This window comes from Haliotis rufescens, unplaced genomic scaffold, assembly GCF_023055435.1.
Source record: "Haliotis rufescens isolate VD_foot unplaced genomic scaffold, xgHalRufe1.0.p SCAF_19, whole genome shotgun sequence".
Classification (NCBI taxonomy): Eukaryota; Metazoa; Mollusca; class Gastropoda; order Lepetellida; family Haliotidae; genus Haliotis; species Haliotis rufescens.
The window spans coordinates 4,163,114-4,177,072 of NW_025963879.1; the positions used below are offsets into that span (position 1 = coordinate 4,163,114).

Here is a 13,959-nt window from a genome sequence, read left to right on the forward strand (position 1 = left end):
ATGACAAAAACAGTTTTTCGATGTTTTCTAATCCTTCAGTTTCTGGTCTTTGGTAAAATTCCTTTCTGCTCATATTCTTTTCGAACACAAGATAAACTTGCTTTGGGACAACTTTTGCATCACATGAGGTTTACATATACGGCTTATAACAATCGTACATCTCGTTATAATAGTCATCATTAAGTGCCAAAAGTAACAGCTCACAAATATTGTGGGTGGCGCTTAACTTTTGTGCATGTGTATATATGTGGTTGAGGCTTTGAACAGTTGACTTGTAAGTAAGTTAAATGGCGTAAATGGCAACTAGGCTTTTGGCTGTCCAAGCAAATTAAAATTCAAGTCCATTTTGTGTGTCTACTGTCTCCTATTTATGATGTACTCTTTTCACCGTATTTAGCACCTCGCTCCAAGAAGGGGTGGCAGGGTAGAAATTGTGTGTATTATACGTGTAGACATTGAGTTTTGACCTTTTCCACCCAATGTGCCCTAAACTTGTGAATGATTTTAATAAGCACCCTCCTTTGTCAATTTTGTCAGATTAACCGGTTTACACAAAGACAATGTCTCCATTTCATACATGGCTTATTTACAACTAGGTAGGCCAATACTGCATGGAGTACTCCATGGAGCATGGTTCTCCCTGGATCTTTTACAGATGTGTGTGTGTCAAAACGTTTCAAAAGATTATAACTGTGTGAATGAGTTCACTGTGAATTGCTGTTCTGTTGTGTGAGAGTTACTTTTTTTACCAGTGAGGCACATATGCACTGTACTTTTGGGGAAAGTGTGAAATACATTAACTGCACTATTGAACACTGAGATGAAATATGTCTTTTAGCTCACCTGACAGAAAGTCAATTGAGCATGTGTTGTAACGCATTGTCTGTCCGGTTGTCTGTCTTTAAGGTGTACATTTTTAACATCTCCTCTTAAACTGAAATTTTGCATGAATGATTCCAGTTATTGTGACTCTAAAAGATGCTCACAGAATTATTTGATATATTACAATATTTGATTTTAAGCATGGCTGTCACAGATGCTTTATTGAAAATATCATTGTTGCCCTAATTTTTTTTATATATTGTCATGTAATTTGATATGAAGCATGTATGTGGAATGAGGAATAACATACGATAATTATCTTGCATAATTTGACTTTTGATCCAACTAACACATGTCCCTGTTTTTCTCGTGTGACTGTATTTAGAAATCTCCTCTGAAACTTCTTGGTTGATGATATGGATACTTGAGTTTGACTCAGAAGGTATCCTACAATGGACCTGAGGAATTCTTTGGGCACATGCACTGAAATAGAAAGGTGAAAGGCCACGAGATGGAAAAATATCAGTCAGAAGTTCATAGTTACCTGTGGCTCTTAATAGTGTGATGGTGATGAACATGTTTACTCTTCATCTCCGGCTGTGTTTGTACCAATCGGTAATCTAGTGAACTTGTTGGGAGGATGTCTGCTTAGTAGAGATTTTCTGTTTCAATTGCACATCCTTTCAGGTTTCATAAAATATTCCTCAAAAGACTCAGGTGAGCTCCGAGCCTAGTGGCATTTTTTAAAGAAAACATTACCATTTTGTAAATATGTTATCTGTGTGCTTGTTTTTTTTTCTAGGAAATGGTGTGACACAACCTGTATTCACGTTTGTTGAAAATAGGTTGCATTTCTTTGTTAGCGGACATCAATTTACTTGTCACACGATATGATAAGATAAGATTTATGGAGGGGGGTGTCCTAAGTTAGATAGCTTGTTCCCAATCCATTTCAATCTGATTAAAATATGTTTAAACTAAACAAGATGAGATACCTTGCACCTTTTTCTGTCATCGATGGCTGCACTTCATGTCTGGACTTCGTATTGATCATGAACTATCCTCAACAGTTCGAGGTGCATTTGAATATAAACACAAAGCAGCACACATTCTGAATATTGTTGACTCACTCTTGATCATGGAATTTCAACCCACTGTGCCAGGAAAAGCAGATCACTTTGTGGTAACTGTTCACAAGGAATATATTATCTGGAACAACAAAAAGCTGAAGTTAGACAACTCTCCCCAGTTCAGTCTGACCTCTGATGTCACTGTGTTTTTACTCATATTTGATGGGCCTTTGGGGACATAACAACAGCAGATTACGTGATCAATCAAGTATTGTGTCTTTTGCATAAATTTTGTGAAATTTCTGAGATTCAATGTGTTGAAATGCTCTTGACTTTTTCTGCCTACTATTTCTATTCAGAAAGACTTTTCACAGAAAGAAGATATAAATGAAACTGCTGTTGGCCAAAATTTGTTAATATTACTTTGTCTGTTATGAAAGTGTTTGTTTGAAATGTTTTCCTCTATGATTCTCACTTTTTGACATGATGTATGATTATGTCTGCAGGTAAAATGATTCAATATGGGAAATAGATCTATATTGTGTGACACATTTAGAGTAATCATATTGCTTAGAATATGACTCTTAAATTTCTGATACTGGTATTAATTAAGCATTTTGTTTGCTTGGTTTATATAATATTTGATGAGACTGTTGGAGAAACAGTCAGATATATTTATGATTTGGTTTATTGCTAATTCTTTTATTGTCTTTTGTTCACATGAAGTGAATCCATGTTAGTTATGGTCACTTATTGTGCTGCTCACATAAGATAGTTGTGCTGTCATTATGTGCTGGATCATTTTCCATGCCCTTGTTGCAAATATCTGAACATACTCAGCACAACAGGTGAAAAGGTCATTGTTTTATTGAGATTATATTGATGTTGGCAGCGACAAGTTGTTTGTCACGTCTTTAACACTCTTGTTTCTGAAGGTCATTTTTATATTTGTTGGATAACGGATCTGGTGACCTTAATTTTATCAAGAATAAATTTCTCTATAGGTTAAAAATATGATTTCTTTTATTTCTGTGCTTTTAAAATGTGTACATCAACACTAAATCAGAGAAGCTACTCAATTTGACATTAATATTTTGCCAGGTTGATTACTCATGTCTTTTTTTTATACATATCTAATCTGATGCGCAGATTTTGCCAAAGTTAACTCACTCAGTTTCCTGAGGAAGCCAATTTACTCCCTTATGGAGTTAGTTTGAAACTCAAAGATGAGGCTGATGTTTTCCCCTTATCTGACTTTGGCAGAAAAAGTCTTTTCCAAGAAGTAGAAAGAAAATGGTGTCAGGATATGTGAAGCTGTGAATAATGGGCAGCTGTGTAAGCACTTCACACATGTGACATGTTAGACTCTTTATGACAATTTTGGAAACTGATACACACTGAGATGAAGTAGCCACATTAGTAAATGTATCTTACACTGTCTGAATGAAAACTGTCCATACTGACTGGTAGTTCATAGAATATTCCTTTTCAAAAGATAAGTCTTCTTCAAGTTTGTATTACTACCAAATGTTATACATGTATTTGGGATAACTTACCTCAGTACAAATTCTAGTACTTTTTCTAAGCCACACTCTCAGAATGAGGCACCTAATCGCTAGCACACTAATTGAGTGATCTAACCCACTAAGTCTGACAACTTATAGTCCAGGTCACATATTTTGTGTACCCCTCTGATAACAGTATAAATTGGCATGCCTGGCAAGACCTCCAGCTGGCTTTATTGTTGCTCAGGTTAATAATTCTTTTGTTAAAATATAGTTGATAATGAAGAATAAAATAAGTGTTATAAATATTTTTTCTCACAGAAAGGTGTGTATATGAATTGAGCTGCCTCTGGAATGGGTGAATCTTCCCTCTCTTATTCCTTGTATTCAAGACTCAACCATGTAGTCTAATGCTTTATTATTTGTGTATGTCTCTGCATATGATAATGAAGTTAGCTGATCGATGTTTGAATTATGTGACAGAACATTATCACAGATGCTTATATAATATGTTATATATGTATATATAAATGTCTGATGGACCCACTAGTTGGTTTCTACAAAACCCATGGCTGTGGTTTGTTTTAAGATCAACTAGTAGAGGATGCTGTATGTATGACAATACCAGCACTTGCTAAATCAGGGGTCTTGCATGTCTGTTAAACTGATGGATATGCTCTTTCAATGAATTTGAATGTAACATATTTTGTACTATGTTAAGCAGTGCAATAAATTTTCACTTTCTGATACAGAACCAGATTTTGTTGTTCTTTCAGGATTCCTCAGTGTCATGAGGTCACACAAAAAACCCTCACTGAATTTGACTATTATTTTAAGGAGTTATTCAAATGAATGGTGGGTTTTTTGAAGACATGTTAGGCAAAAACCCACATCGCAAACCCTATTTGATAGGGATCAAAATAACCATGATAAGAAAAGAATGAACATATCGGTGTCAAGTATATGACATGTGTTGGCAGCAGTGTTGACAAACTGATATGAGCATAAGGAATTAGGAATGTCAAAAAAAGCATTTTGTTAATGATAAATGTTTCATACAGCTCACTGCATCTTGGAAAATTGTAAAATAGTTTGAAATTTGACACCACTTTCCCAGGCACTGCTACCCAGATTAATCCTATTAGATAATATGAGTATGTTGATCAACATGCCGGCAAAACATGGAACAAAAGCAACTGGTCAAGGCACATGACAATACATTGTTTAGCCTGGCTTTAGGGAACATGTGGATTGAACAGGCAGTTTGTAATTTAACAAGTTGTGAGTCGTCAGTGTATCAAGAGAGCAAAATATTGTTTCCAATAAACATGTAAAAAAATACGAACTATTCTCGTACATATGCTTCCTTGCTTTTTATCCAGCAGTTCGTATGTGAAAAGTTCTTGTCTTTTGTGAGTGTAAAGCAATCCATTTATCCTTTGCTCAGTTCCGATCAGAAAAAATGTACTAGGATTAATCGAAAAGTTCAAGGCCTCCAGGATATTGCTTTGTGTAATGCAAGGTTTCCACACTTGTATGAAGAAAGACATCTCTTGGAACACATTACACCAAGTTCCAGACTCGTATCTGCAGTTTTTTTCAAGAAGTCAGCTGCGAAAATACCACTGGAAACACAAACATACAGATTAAAAGGGGTATCACTGATTAAAAGGGGTAGTCCTTTAGCATAAAATCTACTGCATAATCGTCGAGACTGCTCCTATAGCATAACACCTACTACATTATCACTAACCCCTCTCCTATATCATAAAACCTACTGCATTATCATCAATACCACTCCTATCGCAAAACACCTACTGCATTATCACCGATACTGCTCCAATAGCATAACACCTACTGCATTATCACTGACCCCCCTTCCTATAGCATAATATCTACTGCATTATCACTAACCCCTCTCCAATAGCATAGCATCTACTGTTTATCACTGCCCTAATCCTATAGCATAACACCTACTACATTATCAATGACCCCCCCCTTCTATATCATAACACCTGCTGCAGTATCACCAACCCCCCTCCTATATCATAACACCTGCTGCAATATCACCAACACAGCTCCTATATCATAACATCTGCATTATCACCAACCCCCCTCCTATAGCATAACACCTACTGCATTATCACCAACACCCCTCCTATATCATAACATCTACTGCATTATCACCAACCCCCCTCCTATAGCATAACACCTACTGCATTATCACTGACCCCTTACCAATTTCATAGCATCTACTACTTATCACTGACCCCCTCCTATAGCATAACACCTACTACATTATCAATGACCCCCCTCCTATATCATAACACTTGCTGCAGTATCGCCAACACAGCTCCTATATCATAACATCTGCATTATCACCAACACCCCTCCTATATCATAACACCTACTGCATTATCACCGACACTACTCCAATAGCATAACACCTACTGCATTATCGGCAACACCCATCCTATATCATAACATCTACTGCATTATCACCAACCCCCCTCCTATAGCATAACACCTACTCCATTATCACCGACACTGCTCCAATAGCATAACACCTACTGCATTATCACCAACACCCCTCCTATAGGATAACATCTACTGCATTATCACTAACCCCTCTCCTATATCATAACATCTACTGCATTATCACTGACCTCTCTCAAATAGCATAACATCTACTGCATTATGACTGACCCCCCTGCTAAAGCATAACATCTACTGCATTATGACTGACCCCCCTCCTGTAGCATAACACCTACTGCATTATCACCAACACTGCTCCTATAGCATAACATCTACTGCATTATCACTGACCCCCCTTCCTATAGCATAACACCTACTGCATTATCACCAACACTGCTCCTATAGCATAACATCTACTGCATTATCACTGACCCCTCTCCTACAGCATAACACCTACTGCATTATCACTAACCCCTCTCAAATAGCATAACACCTACAGCATTATCACTGACCCCTCTCCTATATCATAACATCTACTGCATTATCACTAACCCCTCTCAAATAGCATAACATCTACTGCATTATCACTGACCCCCCTCCTATATCATAACATCTACTGCATTTTCACTAACCCCTCTCAAATAGCATAACATCTACTGCATTATCACTGACCCCCCTCCTATATCATAACATCTACTGTATTTTCACCAACACTGCTCCTATAGCATAACATCTGCATTATCACTGACCCCCTCTCCTATAGCATAACACCTACTGCATTATCACCAACACCACTCCTATAGCATAACATCTGCATTATCACTGACCCCTCTTAAATAGCATAACACCTACTGCATTATCACCAACACCACTCCTATAGCATAATACCTACTGCATTATCACCAACACCACTCCTATATCATAACATCTACTGCATTATCACTGACCCCCCTTCCTATACCATAACATCTACTGAATTACAGCTAACCCCTCTCAAATAGCATAACATCTGCATTATCATTGACCTCCCTTCTATAGCATAACACCTACTACATTATCAGCAACACTCTCCTATAGCATAACACCTACTGCATTACCACTGACCCCCCTTCCTACAGCATAATATCTACTGCATTATCACTAACCCCTCTCCAATAGCATAACATCTACTGCATTATCACTGAACCCTCTCAAATAGCATAACATCTACTGCATTATCACTGACCCCTCACCAATAGTATAACACCTACAGCATTATCACCAACACCACTCCTATATCATAACATCTACTGCATTATCACTAACCCCTCTCAAATAGCATAACATCTACTGCATTATCACTGACCCCCATCCTACAGCATAACATCTACTGCATTATCACCAACACTGCTCCCACAGCAAAACACCTACTGCATTGTCACTAACCCCTCTCAAATAGCATAACATCTACTGCATTATGACTGACCCCCATCCTACAGCATAACACCTACTGCATTGTCACTAACCCCTCTCAAAAAGCATAACATCTACTGCATTATGACTGACCCCTCTCCTATAGCATAACATCTACTACATTATGACTGACCCCCCTCCTATAGCATAACACCTACTGCATTGTCACTAACCCCTCTCAAATAGCATAACATCTACTGCATTATCACTGACCCCCATCCTACAGCATAACATCTACTGCATTATCACCAACACTGCTCCTATAGCATAACATCTACTGCATTATCACTGACCCCCCTCCTACAGCATAACACCTACTGCATTGTCACTAACCCCTCTCAAATAGCATAACACCTACAGCATTATCACTGACCCCCATCCTACAGCATAACACCTACTGCATTGTCACTAACCCCTCTCAAATAGCATAACATCTACTGCATTATGACTGACCCCTCTCCTATAGCATAACATTTATTGCATTATGACTGACCCCCCTCCTATATCATAACACCTACTGCATTATCACCAACACCGCTCCTATAGCATAACATCTACTGCATTATCACTGACCCCCCTCCTATAGCATCACACCTACTACATTATCACCAACACCGCTCCTATAGCATAACATCTGCATTATCATTGACCCCCCCTCCTATAGCATAACACCTACTACATTATCACTGACCCCTCTCCTATAGCACAACACCTACTGCATTATCACCAACACCACTCCTATAGCATAACACCTACTGCATTACCACTGACCCATCTTCCTATAGCATAATATCTACTGCATTATCACTAACCCCTCTCCAATAGCATAACATCTACTGCATTATCACTGACACCTCTCAAATAGCATAACATCTACTGCATTATCACTGACCCCTCTCAAATAGCATAACATCTGCATTATCATTGACCCCTCTCCTATAGCACAACACCTACTGCATTATCACCAACACCACTCCTATAGCATAACACCTACTGCATTACCACTGACCCATCTTCCTATAGCATAATATCTACTGCATTATCACTAACCCCTCTCCAATAGCATAACATCTACTGCATTATCACTGACGCCTCTCAAATAGCATAACATCTACTGCATTATCACTGACCCCTCTCAAATAGCATAACACGTACTGCATTATCACTGACCCCTCTCCTATATCATAACATCTACTGCATTATCATTGACCCCCCTCCTATAGCATAACACCTACTACATTATCACTGACCCCTCTCAAATAGCATAACACCTACAGCATTATCACTGACCCCTCTCCTATATCATAACATCTACTGCATTATCATTGACCCCCCTCCTATAGCATAACACCTACTACATTATCACTGACCCCTCTCCTATAGCATAACACCTACTGCATTATCACCAACACCACTCCTATAGCATAACATCTACTGCATTATCACTGACCCATCGCCAATTGTATAACACCTACAGCATTATCACTGACCCCTCTCCTATATCATAACATCTACTGCATTATCACTGACCCCTCTTCTATATCAAAACATCTATTGCATTATCACTGACCCCCTCTCAAATAGCATAACACCTACAGCATTATCACTGACCCTTCTCCTATATCATAACACCTACTGCATTGTCACTAACCCCTCTCAAATAGCATTACATCTACTGCATTATGACTGACCCCTCACCAATTGTATAACACCCACAGCATTATCACTGACCCCTCTCCTATATCATAACATCTACTGCATTATCACTGACCCCTCACCAATTGTATAACACCTACAGCATTATCACTGACCCCTCTCCTATATCATAACATCTACTGCATTATCACTGACCCCTCACCAATTGTATAACACCTACAGCATTATCACTTACCCCTCTCCTATATCATAACACCTACAGCATTATCACTGACCCCTCTCTAATAGCAAAACATCTACTGCATTATCACTGACCCCTCTCAAATAGCATTACATCTACGGCATTATTACTGACCCCTCTCCTATAGCATATCATCTACATCATTATCACTGACCCCATTCTATAGTATAACATCTACTGCATTATCACTGACCCCCTCCTATAGCATAACATCTACTGCATTATCACTGACCCCATTCTATATCATAACATCTACTGCATTATCACTGACCCCTCACCTATATCATAGCATCTACAGTATTATTACTGCCCCCCTGCTATAGCATAACACCTACTGCATTATCACTGACCCCTCTCCTATAGTCCAGTGATGAATATCATGAGCATCGATCCACGCAATTGGGATTGATGGCATGCATCAACCAAGTCAGAGAGCCAGACCACCCGATCCCATTAGTCGCCTCTTACGACAAGCAAAGTCGCCTTTTACAGCAAGCATGGGTTGCTGAAGACCTATTTTAGCCCGGATTTTCACGGGCCAGTTACCACAATGAGTTATACAAGAGCACTATTAAATTGATAACAAGCATATGCAGGGTGATTCAGGACAACTGGATTGACATTTCTGTATTTATTTATGTAGCTTAATGTTAATTAATGTTAGACACTTACTCATTTTATGTTAGTTCCTTACGATTTGATATGCCTGCAATATATTTCAGATTTACATTTTGCAATATGTATTAGCCGTTGTTAGTCGTCAAAACATTGGTTTTCTTAAGATCTAACGCAATTCCCCGGGACTGGTTGTTGCCTTTGTTATTGTTTTTGCCCAATGAGTACCCGGATGTATAGCAGAAATCTAGACTAGTTCGCGACCTCTGCTGCGCAATTCGTAAGCGCATCAGTCACTTTTATGGGTAGTAATAAGGGCGTATGGTCACATTGATCAACAAAATGAAATACAGTTTTCGAGATAATAAGGAAATGTAGGTATCTTTGTGGGTAGCATCGGTAATGGTGACGAAGTTTTGATAAGTCACTTGCTTGGTAATTTTGCGATTTTCGTTTACACTATTTTGACTTGGAACACAAAGTAAATATTTCACCTGGGCATTGCTTTTTTATAGTGTGTATATTTTTTTTCTGTCAAAATGTGTAACATTTTCAAATTTATTAAACGTCTAAATATTCAGTTATTTTACAAAGTGACTGAAAAACATTTCCATCTGTATTATTATGATAACGAATTCCAAACATTTTGATGTTTAATGACATCACCAAGAGAGACTGAAAATGTTACGTTGAAAAGTACATTTCTATGTTGTTTGGCTTCTAATACTACATAATAATCTGTTGTGATGTTTGTAGGCCCTTTTGATCGTCTTAATCAATCGGGACAGATTTTTTAGTCAAAATGACTGAAATATTTACACATTTTATAAATTGCCGGAGAGAATCACATTTTACAAATTGACGGTAATATATACACGCTTACAAAGGAAAAGACCTGTGAAAACAACGTCTATCGCGCATTGAAGAATTTCAACCAAGACGTAGAGAAACAAGAACGAATCGGTTCAAATGAAGGAAAACAAAATGCAAATACCATAATTGCAACCTACCAAATTTATGTGTATAAATTTTAGGCAGCTTCCTTGTTCGAGGAATGTATCCGTGAATATCCACACAAAGGAACAATATCCCACTCGTCTGCAGCTGTACAAAGAAACTTATTCGATATCACGTGTCTCTGTAACAATCAAATATTTTGAAAGATATATATCGTTTCGGGATATTATAACCCGTGTTCGTTTCTCAACTGATCACTTGGATTGTTTCAGGTGTTTCACATAGGTGTCCAGTCTCAAGGGTCGGCTGAGAAAGCCCACGTGACAACTATTTTCATAACGTTCACGGTTCCTAAAAAATCCATTGAGTGATAGATAACAATGATCAATCAATCAACGTATTATCAGTTAACCCTTTGAACAAAGTATGTTGTTTTTACATCGGCACTTCACGCCATGATATGAGTGTATTCCCTTTGTTTTAGTAAACCTAGACACGTAAACACTCACTTTTGACATATCCACTGTGCAAGATAACAGTGATTAATCAATCAACGTATTTTCTGTTAATCCTTTGATGACTAGGAACGATCCGTTGATTTACAAAAAAAAGTAAATCAACTGATCATTCACCTCTTGCTGGTCTGCCACGTGCATATTACATAACACACATTTCACCTCACTTCAAACCTGGATTTAGATTGAATAATTACCCCAGACACAATAAATGCCAAATGGGAACCTTTGTCAGGTAATCTAAGTGGTGCTACCACTAATTGTACCTGTAATAAATTCATTAACTGAGCATGAATGAGTGAATGACGACAAATACACAAGTGTAGGGTTATACGAGAAAACGTGGATGACAACAAGGGAGTAGTAATCGTATTATCGACGCAATCCGAAATCCGAAAATGCTTTCACTGCATAGATACTTTTTTAGTATTAAACTATAACCATCTGGGGTATTTCCAAATGACGACATCCGATGAGCTCCGCCGTTCTTTTTGTCTGTTTGTTTAGGCTGAAGAAATTAATTAACATGCGCCCTTTGTCGAAATCTTTATAGATCACAGTTAACCAATCAGTGTCTATGCAAAAATGCGTAAAACAAATATTGCCTCCAGCCTCCAAGTTTATTTAGCTGTCCTTGTAGACGGTAGCCCAGTCTCTGGTCACGCTCAGTTGCGTTGCGTTTCATCCGGGTTCTCACGGGGGAAAAAACAATAACAAAGGCAACAACCAGTCCGTGGAATTGCGTTAGATCAGTGCCCCTTTTTATCCCCCGCCGCGCGAAAGCGCGAAGCGGGGGATATAGTATTCACGACCGTCCGTACGTCCGTCCGTACGTCCGTCCGTCCGTACGTCCCACCTGTTTGTTGCCGCGATATCTCAAGAACTAAACACTGGATTGTCTTCATATTTGGAACTATGGTGTATATACAGACTCCGCAGACACCAGTCGGTTTTGGTGACCTTGATCCCATTTTCAAGGTCACAGCAGACAAATCTGCTTTTAGAGTTGGAAAACGGTGTTGCCGCGATATCTCAAGAACTAAACACTGGATTGTCTTCATATTTGGAACTATGGTGTATATACAGACTCCGCAGACACCAGTCGGTTTTGGTGACCTTGATCCCATTTTCAAGGTCACAGCAGACAAATCTGCTTTTAGAGTTGGAAAACGGTGTTGCCGCGATATCTCAAGAACTAAACACTGGATTGTCTTCATATTTGGAACTATGGTGTATATACAGACACCGCAGACACCAGTCGGTTTTGGTGACCTTGACCCCATTTTCAAGGTCACAGCAGGCAAATCTGCTTTTAGAGTTGGAAAACGGTGTTGCCGCGATATCTCAAGAACTAATCGCTGGATTGTCTTCATATTTGGAACTATAGTGTATATACAGACACCGCATACACCTGTCAGATTTGGTGACCTTGACCCCATTTTCAAGGTCACAGCAGGCAAATCTGTTTTTGGAGTTGGAAAACGGTGTTGCCACAATATCTCAAGAACTAATCGCTGGATTGTCTTCATATTTGGTACTATGGTGTATATGGCGGGGGATATTTCGTCACTCTGTGACAAATACTTGTTAAGCTCACAGATTATGCTGCTTCAAGTTGATGATTTATTTAAGTGCTAAATGATCATTATCTTATAGCGGTCGTAAAATTTCAAACAAATTCACAGGTTACGCCATTCCGGTGTTTCGAGTCGGGGAAACGCCCGAAGCAGAGCTGAAACATTTTCGCTTGGGCTTGGGAAGTACAGGGTAAATGATGTACACGTAACTTGTCCGAGAACGGGTACACAGCTGTCCCTCCTCAGTTCTCCATTTCTGTTCCTTTAGTCTAACACTGTATAGCGACTGCTACTGTTTAATGACACGTTCGACATCCCTTCACAGCCAGTTTGTGTGTATCCAAAATCTTTTCAAATCTTCCACCAAGACTCTCGAGTCAGGCAGCAGTCAGGGAATGAAGAAATAACTCACCACAGAAATATATTCAGCCAGCACCTAACAGTTTCGTTTTTGAAAGTTTCAGTGTAACCGTACTATGTAGCCGTAATAAACGCCGCGCCACATCACACCTGACAAGTAAAGTAGTTACCATGGACTTCTGGAAATTCGTCACGGTAAAAAGAAAGAAGTTTAGAATTTGTATCTTTCCCAAATTGGACACTTCAAAATGGTTTTCACGTAAATTGCCTTAAATTCTCATTCCTCACGACTCAAACATTGGGAGTAGGTGGTAGATTCAATTTACCGTCAACTATGTGTAATCATTTACGAAGAGGGAGAGGTTTTTGAAAATCCCCAGACAATGACCAAAACACAGCAGAAAAAAACAAAACATTTTAACATGCTATGTTGTTGACTTCCTGAACGCGTAACAGTCCTTAAGAAAGATGGATCTTAGTGACAACCACATTGTTGTCAGTTGTCCGGTTGATTAGTCCAGACGTTCACGGCACACATACATCTCTAGCTATTTAGTCTAGACTTTCAGGGCACATATGCATCTCTAGCTATTTAGTCTAGACTTTCAGGGCACGTATACATCTCTAGCTATTTAGTCCAGACGTTCACGGCACGTATACATCTCTAGCTATTTTGTCCAGACGTTCACGGCACATACACATCTCTAGCTATTT

At 38.8% G+C, this 13,959-nt stretch overlaps 1 long non-coding RNA gene across 1 annotated transcript; it reads right to left on the reverse strand.

Moving 5' to 3' along the window:
* Positions 1-929: 929 nt before the first annotated feature.
* On the reverse strand, positions 930-10,045 carry LOC124119198. The gene is made up of 3 exons (XR_006858591.1): positions 9,894-10,045; positions 4,755-5,022; positions 930-2,031 (listed from the first exon to the last, which is right to left on the reverse strand). It is a non-coding gene; the product is annotated as an uncharacterized LOC124119198 (long non-coding RNA).
* Between the last annotated feature and the right edge of the window lie 3,914 nt (positions 10,046-13,959).